Here is a 15,750-nt window from a genome sequence, read left to right as displayed (position 1 = left end):
CAATATTATCAAACTAATAATTTTTCATTTCCATAATCAGATTCATATACGCTACTTTAGTTAAGGGAACTTGCGTGTACACGCAACTGTGTTTAGTGCAACTAGCGTATATCTAGCAAACTTATGATTCAGTTAATTCATCATATATTGATCTTTAATCAGTGCATCAGAACCATATAAACAGTAACCAGGTGTAGTAAAAACATAACAGATCATCACACATAAGAAACACACATGAACACCAAGATATAAGGTGGAAACCCAATGTGGGTGAAAACCACCTGCTGCAATCGTCTTTGTCTTCTTTTAATAATAAGAGAATTCTATTTACAATTTTTGTACTGGTGCAATCTTATACCAGTACGCAGGCTTCTACCTGCAGAAGGCTACAACCTTCTCTTGTTCTCCAACTTCTACTGGAAGGGAGCTACAACCCCCTAGCTCTTGTACTAGCTGATATGTTTACTAGTACGTAGTTTCCGGCCTACATAAGGCTACAACCTTCTCTTTTCTTCCAAGGACCACGTTTCATAAATTTTCAGACTGGATCCATCAACAACATCATTCAATCATCAAATATATCTACATCAACCAATCTCCTTTTGAACCAACCACAACCGAATCAATCAATCACTCCATCAATTTGATCATTCAGAATGCTGTCACCAGAATACAATAACCAGAACCCAAGCAATAACCCAGAACACTACAACAACAAACAGAAGCAACTAAAACATATTTTATAAGGTATACGCTACTTCCATGTGTCGAACTTGCGTGCATACACACTTTCCTCAAAGCGAACCAGCGTACAGATCTGCAAATCAAATTTATGATGTATACACTATTTTGATATGCAGAACCAGTGTGTATACGCTTCTTTTCTAAAGTGAACCTGTGTACAGATTTGTAAAAGATGATTTAAACATAACAACTATTCCAGACTTCAATCATACCCAGATCATCATATTTATAGACTACAACATGTGCCAGTTATTCAGATACATGATCAAACCACATAAAGATAATTCACTTCAAGCCTTAAGATCCTGAAACATCATTAGATCTTATCCTTCATCAAGCGCTAAGGTTCTTCCTCGGTTCAGATCAAGCATGACACCATAAGCCAATAACCTGCATATTAGATCTCACACTATATCAGATATTCGATACTTGCACACTTGGCCTAATGATCTTCTCCTCCTTTTATAGTTTTAGGCCTTTCTCAATACCATGGACCAAAACCACTTAGGACCAATACCTTGGACCAAATACCTGGGGTCAATACCTCGGACCCGATACCTTGGACCAATACCATGGATCAAAATACCATGGACCAAACATTTAGTTTTCCAAGGTATACGTGCTTTTCCTTTTGTGAAAGTGCGTGTGTACGTATACGCGACTTGTATATAGTGAACCCATGTGTATACGCAGCTTGGTCAATGGTGAACTTGCATATACCTCTCTTTCTTCATTCTGTGTAGTCTGATCTGTAACTCTGAGCTGTTAACCTGCAGTACTGTGATCTGTTATCTGAGTGAGTTGCTTTCTGAACTGATTCCTTGAAGTTACCCTGCATTTCATCACATTTGTAAACACTCCTATCATGCATTCTGTCACATCTGATATCTCTTCTGTAGATTCATCTAGTTACCATATACAAGAGGGTTTCCATCAAGTACAATACATACATCATAATGCCAAAAATCTCCCCCTTTGGACTTGATGGCAACAACCACACCAAGTCACTCTCCCCCTTTGTCATTAAGGGCAAAGGGTCATGCTCCCGCTAAGTGCATGCTAAATTCTCTGATATGCTGAAGTGCTGATTGAGCTCCCATGATCGAGTCCATGCTCCCCACTACAAGAAAAAAGGTCATTGATGAGGGTCATGCCTGTGACGAACCTTTAAGGTCTGTCACCAATGTGACATATGGTGACAGTCTTTAAAAAATCGTTGTTGTAAGTGTATATAGTGATGGTCCTTTAAGGTTTGTCACCAAAACCATTTTCAATGACACTTTTGGTGAGGGTCGTTAAAGGATCATCACTAATTCTCTCTTTGGTGACACTTTTGGCGAGGGTCGTTAAATGATCATCACTAATTCTCTCTTTGGTGACACTTCTAGTGACGATATTTTATTGACCGTCACCAATGATCTTTTTGGTTACTTTTGGTGATAATCAATAAATGTTCATCATCATTCCTAGAATGACCCTCATGGAAAAGGTAAATTGGTGACTTATTAACCCTATTATGTGCTCATTTACTTGTAGTTTAACTTGTTCCTCCCTTTTGTTCCCGTGACAGTCCTTGGCATGCATTGTCACACCCTTGTACATCTTGGCATGCCTTCGCACTTGGCACGTCTTATCTTGTTTGACATGTCTTCGTACTATATGGAACATGTTAGCATGCCCTAGCATTCCCTAACACACCTTGGTAGTCATGACCTTACAAATAGCATTACATTTTTCCATGACTTGGGAACATTACATTCACTAGAACACCTTGGAACTCCCTAGTTTTAATGCCCTCTGTTATCCTCCACAATGTCCCAGGCTGATGAGGAGATTGACAGAGGTAATCACATACCAAGATTTTAGTTTGGTAGCTAACCCTACCAAACCAGAGAGGGCTCTCTCTATGAAATAACAACAAAGAGATGACTGGAATTTAAAGGATTTTAGGCTAGACAGCTAGGTTCAAGTGTGTTTTGGAAAATTTAGGGTTTTGTTGCTGGATAAGGGAGAAAAACCAAGTAGCTAGGTCAGAGGATCAAAGGGTTACAAAAAAAAATACAAAAAGGAGAAAGGTAGCATTACTTTTGTGATGGATCTTAGGGTTTTTCAGTGTAGTGTAGTGTTTAGAAGAAGTGAAAGGTATTAATGAGCATAAAACATGAATTCATTAAGCAAGAAATAAAGTAACACATAATGATTTTTCCATCAAAACATAGCTTTATGCAAAGAATTTTGTTTATAAAATGTAAGGAAAACCATTGAATAATTGATGAATGGAAAGAGAAGAGTAATATCTTTCATATAAAGCTATAACAGAGAAAAAATAACATCACAAACTTACTTCACATGAATTCCTAGGTAATAGTTGCAAATTGTGTCCTTTGATTTCTAGAAAATGTCCAAGTACAAGCTACAATAGTTCTCTCCTCTGAAATCCAACTCGTTCTATCACTGAGAAACTAATACATAAAGACCAAAACAACATCTCCCCACTCTTAGGGGTTGAATCAATGACTCTAGGAACTGTTCCATGAGGTGTTCTAACCAAACCCTAATGTCTAAGGAAGTTAAAAATGACTTCTACAATTAACTTTGACTCCAACCTCTCTCATAAATGAGGTCAAATTTAAATCAAAATAACTTATAAATAATAACCACCCATTATTTACATTTAATTTTACCCCTCACATTCATCTACTTCACCCTTTTGACTTTTACCAGAGTCAAACTAGGAATTACAAAAAATTACACAGTGAAAATTTTACAAAAATCTCAGAAATTTCCAGGTGTACAGTGAGTTGTTGGAGGCCATTTTTTAGTGCCTTTCTGAAGTCCAAATCTAGATCGGAAGCCTTTTCTGGAAATACGGGAGAGTGTAGATGTCTTTAGATTATTGTTTCACTCAAAATGACCAATTTTTGGCTGAGATATGGCCATTCTTTGAAGGTGTCTCTAGGTGCGCAACGAAATGGAAAGAGGGGTAGAAAGGTGATTTTTGGCCTCTTTTTTGAAAATTTCTCAAAACCTGAGCCCCAGAACAGGAAAGTGGGAAAATGGGGTTTGAGATGGGGTCATAAGATTTCCAAAAATGCTGATTTTACATCATTTGGAGCCCTGAGGAAGAATCAAAGCGTGAGCTTACTGTGCTGCTAGACAAAAAATTGCCAAAAAATTGCAAGTCTGCACCAAAACACAAAATTTTCTCCAAACCCTCCCAAAATTTGTCTAGAGATGCCTCCTTAGCACACCCAAAAATTTCTAACACTCCCTATCATACACTATTATTCATTCATTTCCATGTAATTGAAACTAGTCCTTCCTTGTGTTTCCCTGACACTACCTAACATACCTTGTCAATGCCTCCTTAGCACACCCAAAACTTGCTAACACTCCCTATCACACACTCTTATTCATTCATTTACATGCAATTGAAACTAGTCCTCCCTTGTGTTTCCCTGGCACTCCCTAGCATGCATTGGCGCCACACCCTAGCACCTGACACCTCTTGGCATGCCTTAGCACTTGGCATGTCTTGGAATGACTAACATGCCTTGGAACTTTCTAGCATGTGTTATCACTTCCTGGCATTCCTTTCACACCTTGGCACTCCCTAGTTGTCATGCCCTCATAGATAGACTTACTTTTTTTGTGCCTTTGGAACCCAACCAAGTCATTGAAAAAATAGTGTTGTCCCTAGACAAAAGTCTCCCTTTGTCTAAAATTGCTTTTTCCATCCCCTTATCATAATTGTAGGCTTACCTATTGCAAGTCCTATTATGAAATTATCCTAATACACTTCGTCCTTGGGACACCTGGAAGACACTCTTATTCATTTGTTTCCATGCACTTTGACCTAGTTCTCCCTTATGATGCCCTCACACTCCCCAACACTCCTCGACATGCATTGACATTTTCTGGCATGTGTTATCATGCCTTTTCATTCCTTTGCATGCCCTGGCACTCCTTAGCTATCATGCCCTCATAAATACCCTTATTGGTTTTAAGACTTGGGAACCAACCAAGTCCTACCTTGACTACAACATCTTGACCAAGTTACAGTTACTACAACTATACTATCCCTTGTTCACCTAAGAATGGCCTATAACTCATCTTAGGCTACTCATGCCCAATCTTAGCTCATCTCACTTAAGAAGTTACCAAGTCAAGGCTCACGTCTAACCATGGCCATAAAACAACTAAGCAACATAATTTACATCTTGACATGGCATAACACTTAGCATGTCTAACAATCCCTTGGCACTATGTGGCACATGTTGGCATTCCCTACATGCCATGGCATGCTTTAGCACTCCCTATCATACCGTACCACTCCTTGACATGTCATGGCACTCTTGCATGAATTGGAACTACCTAGCATATAACTTTGTCATTCCCTCCTGAGCACACTTGGAATTCACTGACACTCCCTATCATACACTCTTATTCATTCATTTTCATCCATTTTGAACTAGTTTTCCTTTGTGTTTATGTCACACTCCCTAACACCCCCTGACATGCATTGGCACACCCTGGCATGTCGCCCTAACACTCTAGCATTTCTTGGTACCACCTAACATACCTTGTTGTCCCCTCCTTAGCACACCTAGAACTCGCTGACACTCCTTGTCACACACTCTTAGTCATTCATTTCCATGCATTTGAACTAGTGCTCCCTTATGTTTCCCTGGCACTCCATAACACTCTATGGCATGCATTGGCACACCCTAGCACCTAACACATCTTGGCATGTTTCCTTGGCTTCTAATATGCTTTAACACTGCCTAGCATACCTTATCACTCCCTCCTTAGCACACCTGGAACTCACTAACACTTCCTATCACAAAATCTTAATCATTCGTTTTCATGCATTATTTTCACCTATTTCTCCCTTGTGTTCTCCTAACACTCCTTAGCACTTCCTAGCACATGTTTTTGATGGACAAAACACTATATATAGGGTAGCTCATCCTCCATTTGTGGACAAGCAAATTTGGTTAAGTAAGTCTGTAATAAGAAGTGCAAAGATAACCAACCAAGAGAAGGAAACAAAGAGAGACGATTTTGGTGTTGTTTATGGGTCTGTTTTAGGGCTAATAGATCCACACGTGTGAAGGAAAGAAAAACTATCTACTACAGAAAAGGTCGAAGATCTTGTTGTTGTCCAAGAAGTCGAATCAAGGAAGAAGATAAGCAAGGTTACATGGCAAATTATAATAAGAGTTCATACCATCCAAGTGAAGAAGATCAAGGTTCAAAAGGTTGGTCAACCACACGTTCTAGGGTTTATGCAAGAGGGCCAAGAACTACAGATCTGATCCATGGAACTGGAATTTGAAGGATAGTCGAGTTATTGAAGGAAGAAGCCTGATCATCGTTGACTCAAGGAAAAATAAGGAAGTTGAATTAAGAAGGCTTGTGACTTGGTCTTGGAGAGATCATTGAGTCAAGGGTCTAGGCCATGGTCTTGGTATTCGTCAATTGAAGTCTATATAAGAAGAAGATCTCGTTAGGGTTTTCCTCTCATGTTGGAGAGGTTTTGGCCCTAGTTTATCGCATATTCTATGTGTCTCTTGTCTCCTCATTGTTTATTCATTGGTAGATGTTTGATGAAGAATACTGTTTTGAGCATTATTTGCTATTGTGGATTAGTCTTGAATGTGTTTGTGTATGAAAAATTGGTTGGGTTTGTAAACTATGAGTAGAGCAGTGTTTGATTGATGCATGCTTCCTACAATAAAATGTGTCTCTTACTTAAACAATTAATTTAGTGGAAACATGGGTATTTGGACAATTATTTTGGAATTTATGCACCTTACAAGTACATCAACTCATATAATGCATAAATAGAATGGAGAGTTGTAACGTGTTGCATCACAGAAAGGATGTTGATAAAATATGATAGCTTAAATGTACATGATAGTTTGGAAAGGTGGGGAATAACTCTTATTTAGTCATAGGTAGCCTAATCAATTCCTTTTTTAATATTTAAATGTCCATGATGATTTTGAAAGTAGGTGGGTAGCAATTCTTACTCATGTCATAGATAGCCTAACGAGTACTTTTCTCTATCTAGAATGATACTAGATACAATTTTTTTTTGTATTGTGTGCTTCTTCAATTTTTTTTTATAATATATCATGTTATAAAAACTTTAAAATAAGCTTCTCACTTTGGTTCTTGCATTTGTGGTAAAATCTGAACCCAGCTTATGAAAGTAGTGTTATTTTGGAGGATACCAACACTATTTTTCACTCCATAAAGGTTTTAACCTATCTTTAGTCTTTGATGAGTTTTTTGGATGATTGTACTTTAAAAATAAAGATGCATCTGCAGTTTTCTCACTTGCTAATTTATAATCAATGAAAAAAATCAAAATAATTACTTACATTTATTTGTAGAGTTTACCTGAAATTGATGGAACATGGTGATTACATCAAATGAGTGTGAAATTGAATTTTGAAATTTTATTAATGTCCTCAATGCTTGGAAAATGTAATGGGATTAGATGATAAGTTAACATGTAATGTATTTAGTGAGACATTGCTTCTCTTCTAAGAAAAGTATATCTAAACCAAGTACAATACCAAGGAGAGAGAGGATTCTGTAGTGTGCAAATCTTAGTTGTGTGGGTTTGGGGCTAAGGCATAGTTGCTCCATTTAACTGAAGTAAAATGAGAGGAAATGAGGCAATGCACACTTTGTAAATCTTAGCTATGACGATTTGGGGTTCAAGGCTTAGTCACTTCACAATTGAAATAAAATGAGATCAAATGAGACAAGGACTTGCAAATTATTAGTTATATGTAATGCCATTAATGTGAGTAAACACAAAGTATCAAAATTCAAAGTAGAGTCAACCCTTGTGTATGAAAATTCAGTCATGCATTTTTTTATGGCTGAATTCCCCCTCAAGTATACATTTGATTAATGCAAAAGCTTATAAAACCACATCTATGTAATCGAGGTATCCCTCTTAGATGCACAAACATTTCCCCTTGGCTTCCCATTGACTTTGAGGTTGTGTTCCCCTACACTCCTATATGCTTGCTAGGGATACTACACTCCAACATGACGGATTCTAAGATATATTGTGATAGGGGGATGAGGGTTTTGGAAATTCTTGTTGCCATAGGAAAGTCTTGCCATGTTTAGTTCAACAATACAGAAGCAAAATGCTCATGTAGAAGGATTTATGGTGCTTTTTCAATTGTGGGAAATAGAAATGCCATACATTATGGTGCTTCTTGGTACAATATTACCGATTCATGGAGAAAGATCAATGGTTCCATGGGTGGAACTATACCAATGTGTGGGTGGGACCAGGCTCATGAGATTCATTTGACTCATGAGATTCATTTTTTACTGCCATAACAATGAACTACATCCAAATTGGTTATAAAAGATTGCATTGTTAAAAGTTAATTTTTAGCTTTAAAGTTTGACATAATAATTATAAAACCAAATATCATTTGTTTAAATAACATGGAAACCCATAATATTAGTATTAGATAGTTAAACATTAATAAAAAAATATTTATAGTTTTTTTGTTTAATTATATAAAATCCAAATCTGAATTTGTTTAAAATTACAACTTACAACATGGTTAATATTTTTGTAATTTTGAAAAATAAAAAATATAATCTTTTGAAATGAGTATACAATAAGATAAGAAAATATACATTCCATACATTTTGATATATTCATAAAATATAATGTTTTTAAAATTTATAAAAAAATAAATAATTATAATTAAAAAATTTAAAGATCATCCAAATTAAAAATTTATTTTCTGTCGCATTTTCTTTCCCACCTTAGTGTATTCGAATGAATGTTGAATAGTTTAAAAAAAAGGAAAGACCATTTTGCAGCGTTTTATTCTGTGCCTTAGTGTATTCGAATGAATGTTGAGTAGTTGAAAAAAGAGGAAAGACCATTATGTCGCGTTTTCTTCCCCACCTTAGTGTATTCAAATGAATATTGAGTAGTTGAAAAAAAAGGAAAGACCAGAACAAGTTTTCTTCCCCACCTTAGTGTATTCGAATGAATGTTGAGTAGTTGAAAAAAAAGGAAAGACCATGGGCATAGTACAATTTGATCTGTGGCTATATGGAAACAGGTATAGGTTGCTGGATCAATCTTTAGGGTTTCTAGATCGATGGCCATTCTTAGAATTGATTTGCAAATTTGTTTTATATTTTCACATGAAATGTATGTTGAGTAGTTGAAAAAAAAAGGAAAGACCATGGGCACAATACAATCTGATCTGTGGCTATATGGAAATAGGTACAGGTCGTTGGATCAATTTTTAGGGTTTCTAGATCAATGACCATTCTTAGAATTGATTTGCAAATTTGTTTTATATTTTCACATGAAATGTTGCAGTAATTCGCTGGCAGTTATTGTTTCATGGTTGAATTTGGATGCATTGAGAAATAAGATTGAGGAGGATCTCTTCAATGGCTTGCTCACAAAACATGGATCTATTTTGGCTGGGCAAATTTGGACCACGATAGTTGGATGCATTGAGAATTAACATTGAGGAGGATCTCTTCAATGGCTTGCTCACAAAACATGGATCTATTTTTGTTGGGAAAATTTGGACCACGATGGAAGGATCAGAAGCCTTGGTCTTCTTCCAAGAGCCCAAGAAAATACTTCCATAGGTACCCTTTCTCTCCTTTAATTCCTTGATTTCAATTGCTTCAAACAATCTACCAACTTTTTCACCTGAAATTATGTTATTTGGGTTTTGTTTTTTAAGAATTTAGCTTCAAATGAACTAGCCCCACAATTACTATATTAGCAATGAAATTTATATTAAATATACGTTGAACTCTTATAATAGCTATAGTAGTTTGGTAGTATACCACACTAGGAAAACAATGGAAAAAACAACAACGTAGACTTCTCAGGGTAACTCCCTACCCTCCCTCATTTCAATGCAACACGTAAAGATTTTCTTGCTCTCTTTCCATTTCATGACAGTTCTAAATTAGAAATCTCAATTTCAAACTCTGTTACCAGAAACAGAACGAAAGTCTTCGTTTTTGAAAAAGACCGTATAAAAAATGGAATGGTACAAAAAACAGTGTTTTATACGGTAGTTTTCGTTTTTTAATGGAAGAAACTGGGTTTTCCAAAAACCTTTCATTTCTTGAAACTGTTTTATGGTCTGGTTCATTTGTAATACGGATCTCTTCAAGATTGGACCTTGACATGAATCATAAAAAAGCTTTTCTGGATAGTTTTTTAAGGCATTTTCATAGTCTATGGTTAGAAGTCAACGATATATAGCTTAGGTGATAACTGAACAGGTTTGTTGCAAATAGGTTCGCTGTTCTCCCTAGTGAAATCACCTTGCAATAGTGCTTAATATATCTTTAACAACGTTGGCTATTTAGGGATTTTATTAGTTAAAGTTATGTTATTTTTTTAATTGTAGCCATTGATGTGTAGCAGTGTATGGTTAAGTTTTTACAATTATTTTTTTTTGTTATTTTTGTGTTGCATTTATTTAAAAGTGGATTTAGTGATTGTATCTAATATTTAAAATGTGTATTTTTATATCAAATTATAAATTTAAATGTATAAGGTTTTTTATATATATTTTATAAATTAGTAATGTATATAGATATTATATATATATTTTTATAAATTAGTAGTTAGATAATTTAGTTAATTTTTCTAGTTCATTAATTATTTTATATAAACATTGGGATACAATATTGTTTTTTGCCATTGGGTTTATAACCTCTCAAATGATTCGAAAATGATTTTGATAAAACCATCTTATATAAACTTTTATCAACTATTAAACTACCTATAATATTAAATATTATCAACCAAAGACATTAATTTAATATATAAGAAAATAATAATTATCTATTATCCGTACATTAATAGTTTTATCCCATAAATACTTTTTTCATCAGTGATAATATTGGCCTGACACAGAATTGGAATATGGATTTGACCCGAATGATTAATGCCCGGGTCTTCGCAATCGCTTTGGAGTAATTGTTTATAAGCAAAGTGGTATCTCACCTTTCTCCCTCCTTCTGCCTCTTGGCTTTGAAACAATTGAATAATCCATGTTCGTTTTTCGATAGATGGACTATGATGGCTAAATGCGGATGGATAATTTCATACATGTCAAAATAGCCCAAATCCCACCCAAAACCCTACTATATAGAGAGATTATGTTAGGTAATTTTTAATAATAAAGCTTAAGAGCAACAAGCTATTGATTAATATGTCTATAATACAAACATAATTTCAACTATGATAAATATGGAAAGTTTCATAATTACATAAAAATAGTGATAGAAATAATTGTAAATTTATAAAAATAAAGAAGTCTCAAAAATAAAAAAATCAAAATAAAAATCCATCATTTAATAAATTTTAAATACAAAACAAATAGGAGTACTACTACAAGAAAATACTCCTCTTCATTTATAAATAACCAGCGTAGATCTATCTCTCTTGAGCATCAAGAGAGATCAAATCTCTCTCTCTCTCTCTCTCGAGCTACAAACCTCTTTAAGTGAAGAGATTTGATCCTCTCAACGCTTGATCCATAGTTAAAATGGATCTAGGTTGCTTTAATTATTAACCTTTGAATAGGCTACATTGCAAAAAAATACCATGGACAAAAACCATGGGTTAGGAGTACCATGGGAAAAAACCATGGGCAAGAAAAAACTATGCACTGGAGAATTTTATGTTTTTTAAATTTTTTATTTGATTTGATTTTGTTTTATTTTGACTGAGTTAAAATGCCAAATATTATAACATATTCCCCAGGTGAAAGAAAATTGATGAGAAAAAACTAATAAATTAAATAAATATTAAATACAGAACCATGGAATCTAACAAAACCATGTGCAAACACTAGAAAATTAAATGAATATAAAGTACAAAACCATGGAATATAACAAAACTATTGGTCATAACATATTTTCAAAAGTTATTTTAACATAAACAAATCTAGGGACTAAAAAAGAATGGTTTGGTAAGTTCTAACCATGGGTGATAACATTTTTTTTAACAACTAAAAATGAATGGTTTGGAATGTTATAACCACAAGTGATATTTATATAGAATATTTAACTAAGTAGAAACTAAAAAAAATCACAATTTAATAATTTATTTCACTTATTTATATTGATCAACCACACTTGTTAATTGGAAACACTAACTCACATAACAAATTTTAATGGATCCAACAGAATAAAATGAAAATTAATAAAAAATAACTAATCTCAAGAAAAAATATCTAAATTTAACTATTAAAATTTAACATAAAAATAAATTTACTATACAAACCATATATATGATGCATTAAAATAATTAATATAAAACATGACTACATATAATAATCATTTAATCAATGAAAATACAAATATGAGATAGCCATTATACACTTTAACAATAATTATGGTAAATAATATATACTAGCCTAGATCCATCTTAATTTCAGATATACCAACACCCTAAAGGGATCAAATCTCTTTTATAAATTAGTAATGTGTATAGATATTATATATATATTTTTATAAATTAGTAGTTAAATAATTTAGTTAATTTTTTTTTTCTCACAAACTAGCAATTTAATATCTAGTTCAACTATACTTTTAAAATATATTATTTTTATTATTATAAAGATTAGTTTTCTATTATAATGGATTAAAGATAAATTTTTGAAAGTTTTCTCTTTAGATTTTGTCTTCAAACACATGTTGTAGTATTTATGGTTCTGCAAGTGGCAATAGTTCGAGACAACCCTCTATTTTTGGCTCTATATCCAATGGAGATCAACTCAATCTCCACCATCTTGTTACCCAACCATGAAAACAATAACCCAATAACTGTGTGGAAAATGATACAATAGATCCCAAATTTGAGGTCCACTCATGTCACATCCAAGAATATATACAATGTATGTGGGATCATGTACTCATCCGGAAAATGCAAAGGCTAAATCAAACTTGAATTTGATGCCAAGTGTTTCTTCACTATTGTATTTGCCAGCCTAGAGGATCAAACATGGGTATTCAAGAATGGCTTATGTGAGAAATGGAAGCTTTGTTGATCACTATAAGTATTAAGGAATGGCCAATGTGAGTAGCTAAAGCTTATTAGCAACTACCTATAAACCATGGTATTCGAGAATGTTAATGATGAATGCTTGGTTTTATGTTTCATATTTTTCTTGTTTTTCTCTCTCTCCTCATTTCTTGAATGTGAAACAAATGCATGGTTATACGTTTCATATTTGTCTTGTTTTTCTCTCTCCTTGTTTCTTGAATGTGAAATCTCCAAACTCCGTTTCTCGTCTCGTTGTCGTTTCTCATTTCGTTTCCCCTTTCTAGTTTCTAGTAACATAGATTTCAAGCCCTTCCTTCTAGCTTTGGTTGAATTTTTGCATTGCTCTCAACTCCAAAAGCAGGTGATAGAAGGGATGGGTAGAAAGCTTGGTACCCAAGATAGAGTTAAAGAGGAAGAAACATTGAGTCAGACATTGCAAGATTCCTCTTGTGGGGTAAAAGGATCACAACAAGGCCACAGTAAGCCCTCTAGAGAGAATGAAGATGCTACTGCATACAGTGGTAACAATCAGAGTATGGTGCAGCACCGTATATTAAGGTCCACCAATGAAATCATATTAGAAAAAATCTAAGCATGAAAATAGATTGAAACAAAAACAAAAGGGAAACCCTTACTAACTCGTTAAGCCCTTGCTCAATAATCGGGCAACATTTGGGTATGAAAAATCAGGGATCCCTTCTTCAAAGTCCCTGTTTCCTTTTATATATCTCTTCATATTGATGGATGGCTTTGACCCTCCTCGAATGGCCATTGGATGAGAGCTAGGTAGTTGCATTCGTTAAACTTCCTAGCAACTATTTGAAATTTTTTTAATTTAAAACTTTTATATAGAACTTTGACTTTCACATTTTGTAATTTGGTGCATACGTTTTCTGCTCATGCCACATTTGTTTAAATAAACTACATATTTATTTTCTTTTGATTACGTTTTTCAACTATGGTCGTAGATTTATCCTGGACAAGTAATGAAAATAAGATATGTTCCAGGGAATTGAACATATGTTTTTTCATCACTTGTATCGATATACTTTGACAACACGGGCACGAAAACCCAAACCCATCACTTCATCGCACTATGACCGATAGAGAATTTCCTAGATGTTGAGCACAAAACATAGCCCATATCATTCAAAGGTATATTGGTGTTATTCTTTCACCTTGAGATGGATATATATTTGTTTTTTTGCAGCAAGGAAACAACTGCTACATTACGATACATCAACTATACTCAAAGGCAAAAACTAATTTTTCTGTACAACCACGTTGAAAGTAATAAGTATCTTCCCATGTGTCATCATAGCAATAGATTCCATTTTGCTAATTCATTGTGTTTCTCATTCTAGTGGCCGCCATTATTGTGCAAGTTTCTCCTGTCACTTTTTGCCTCCATGAAAGTTGATAAGAAAATGCTAAGACAATGCTAAATGTCAAATTTTAGCAGACATTCTGAAAACCTTTTTGATCCATTTTCTAACGCGGTCCACAATCTTCTTTGATAGTACTACGATGTATCTCTTCCAAAACTTGATTGTCTTTCATAGCTGGACAACTAATTTGATAAATGATCTCTTTAAATTTGTCTTGGACTCAAACGTTATTGGATGTTCTTGAAGATGGGCCAAGTGTTCACCTAAAACGTCCAAACATATCAATAACAACACATAGTGTAACAGAAATATTCATCCTCATCCAATTATTAAATGTGGAAATATTCCTCTAAAAGCCTGGATTTCCCATACACTGGGGCTATTACTTATATAACCCTTGGTTTTAGTTTCTCTTGCATGTTTGGCGATTCAGTTGGAATATGTCAAAATATAGAGTTCCTTGATGTCTTCACTCCAACTTCTTGGATGCCATCTCAAAAAAAGGCTCAAAGGATATTCCAAATATTATCTTTAGAGGTGGCCATTTCGACGCAAAAGGCTGAGTATCCATGCCATCAGTCACACTCTTCTATGCATGTGCACATTACCAATCAATTTATCATCAATAAACATTGTTGCAAGACAATAATTGTTCAAATAAATTTATGATATGTTTTGGATATCTAAAGAGATTTCCTTATAAAGCTCAAATTCAGCAAAGCATCCAACATATGGATCATGAAACAATGGATCCTCACACTAATATATTCGCCATGGGATTGAGACAAAGATATACAAATTGTAAACTCCCTCATGTAGATGAGAAAGTGGTGTTGGAATCTCTCCATGTTGGAATTGACATTCTTACCATATTAAAATGGTGTCCTTCCTCAATGTAAACAATTCTTCAATAATATGGCCACTCTCCCACATGTGTCACTTCTCCCAATCCTCACGCTTAATTGGCACACTGCACCTACACGTTTCATTTGACAATGCATATGTCTTGGGACTTTATATCCACTGTAGTGTGCCTTCATCCTCTTCTATTACAAAGCAGACTTCTCAGGGTAGGGGAAATCACAACTCCCTTCCCTCCCTAATTTTAATGCAACACGAAAATATTTTCTTGCTCTCTTTCCATTTCACGGTAGTTCTTCAATCAGAAATCTCAATTTCAAGCCCTTCCTTCCAGCTTTGGTTGAATATTTTCATTTCTATCAACTCCAAAAGCAGGTGATAGAAAGGATGGGTAGAAGGCTTGATACCCAAGCTAGAGTTAAAGAGGAAGAAACATTGAGTCAGACATTGGAAAATTCCTCTCGTGGGGTAAAAGGATCACAACAAGGCCACAGTAAGCCCCCGAGAGAGAAAGAAGATGCTACTGCATGCAATGGTAACAATCAGAGTATGGTGCAACATTGTATATTAAGGTACCATTATCATCCCTTCAAGACTTCGATTTCTAAGGAGAGAGAAAATATTTTAAAAGCAGAATCTAGCAAATTTGAGGCTATAATTAGG

At 34.6% G+C, this 15,750-nt stretch overlaps 1 pseudogene; it reads left to right on the top strand.

Moving 5' to 3' along the window:
- Positions 1-2,556: 2,556 nt before the first annotated feature.
- LOC149156527 (non-structural maintenance of chromosomes element 4 homolog A pseudogene) overlaps positions 2,557-15,750 on the top strand; it is a 14,324-nt pseudogene continuing 1,130 nt past the window's right edge.

This window comes from Pinus tabuliformis, chromosome 9 (genome assembly GCF_031772625.1).
Source record: "Pinus tabuliformis cultivar Carrire ecotype Pingquan chromosome 9, CPIR1, whole genome shotgun sequence".
Classification (NCBI taxonomy): Eukaryota; Viridiplantae; Streptophyta; class Pinopsida; order Pinales; family Pinaceae; genus Pinus; species Pinus tabuliformis.
Note: the sequence above shows the minus strand (reverse complement) of the source record. Positions and strands in the feature narration are given on the sequence as shown.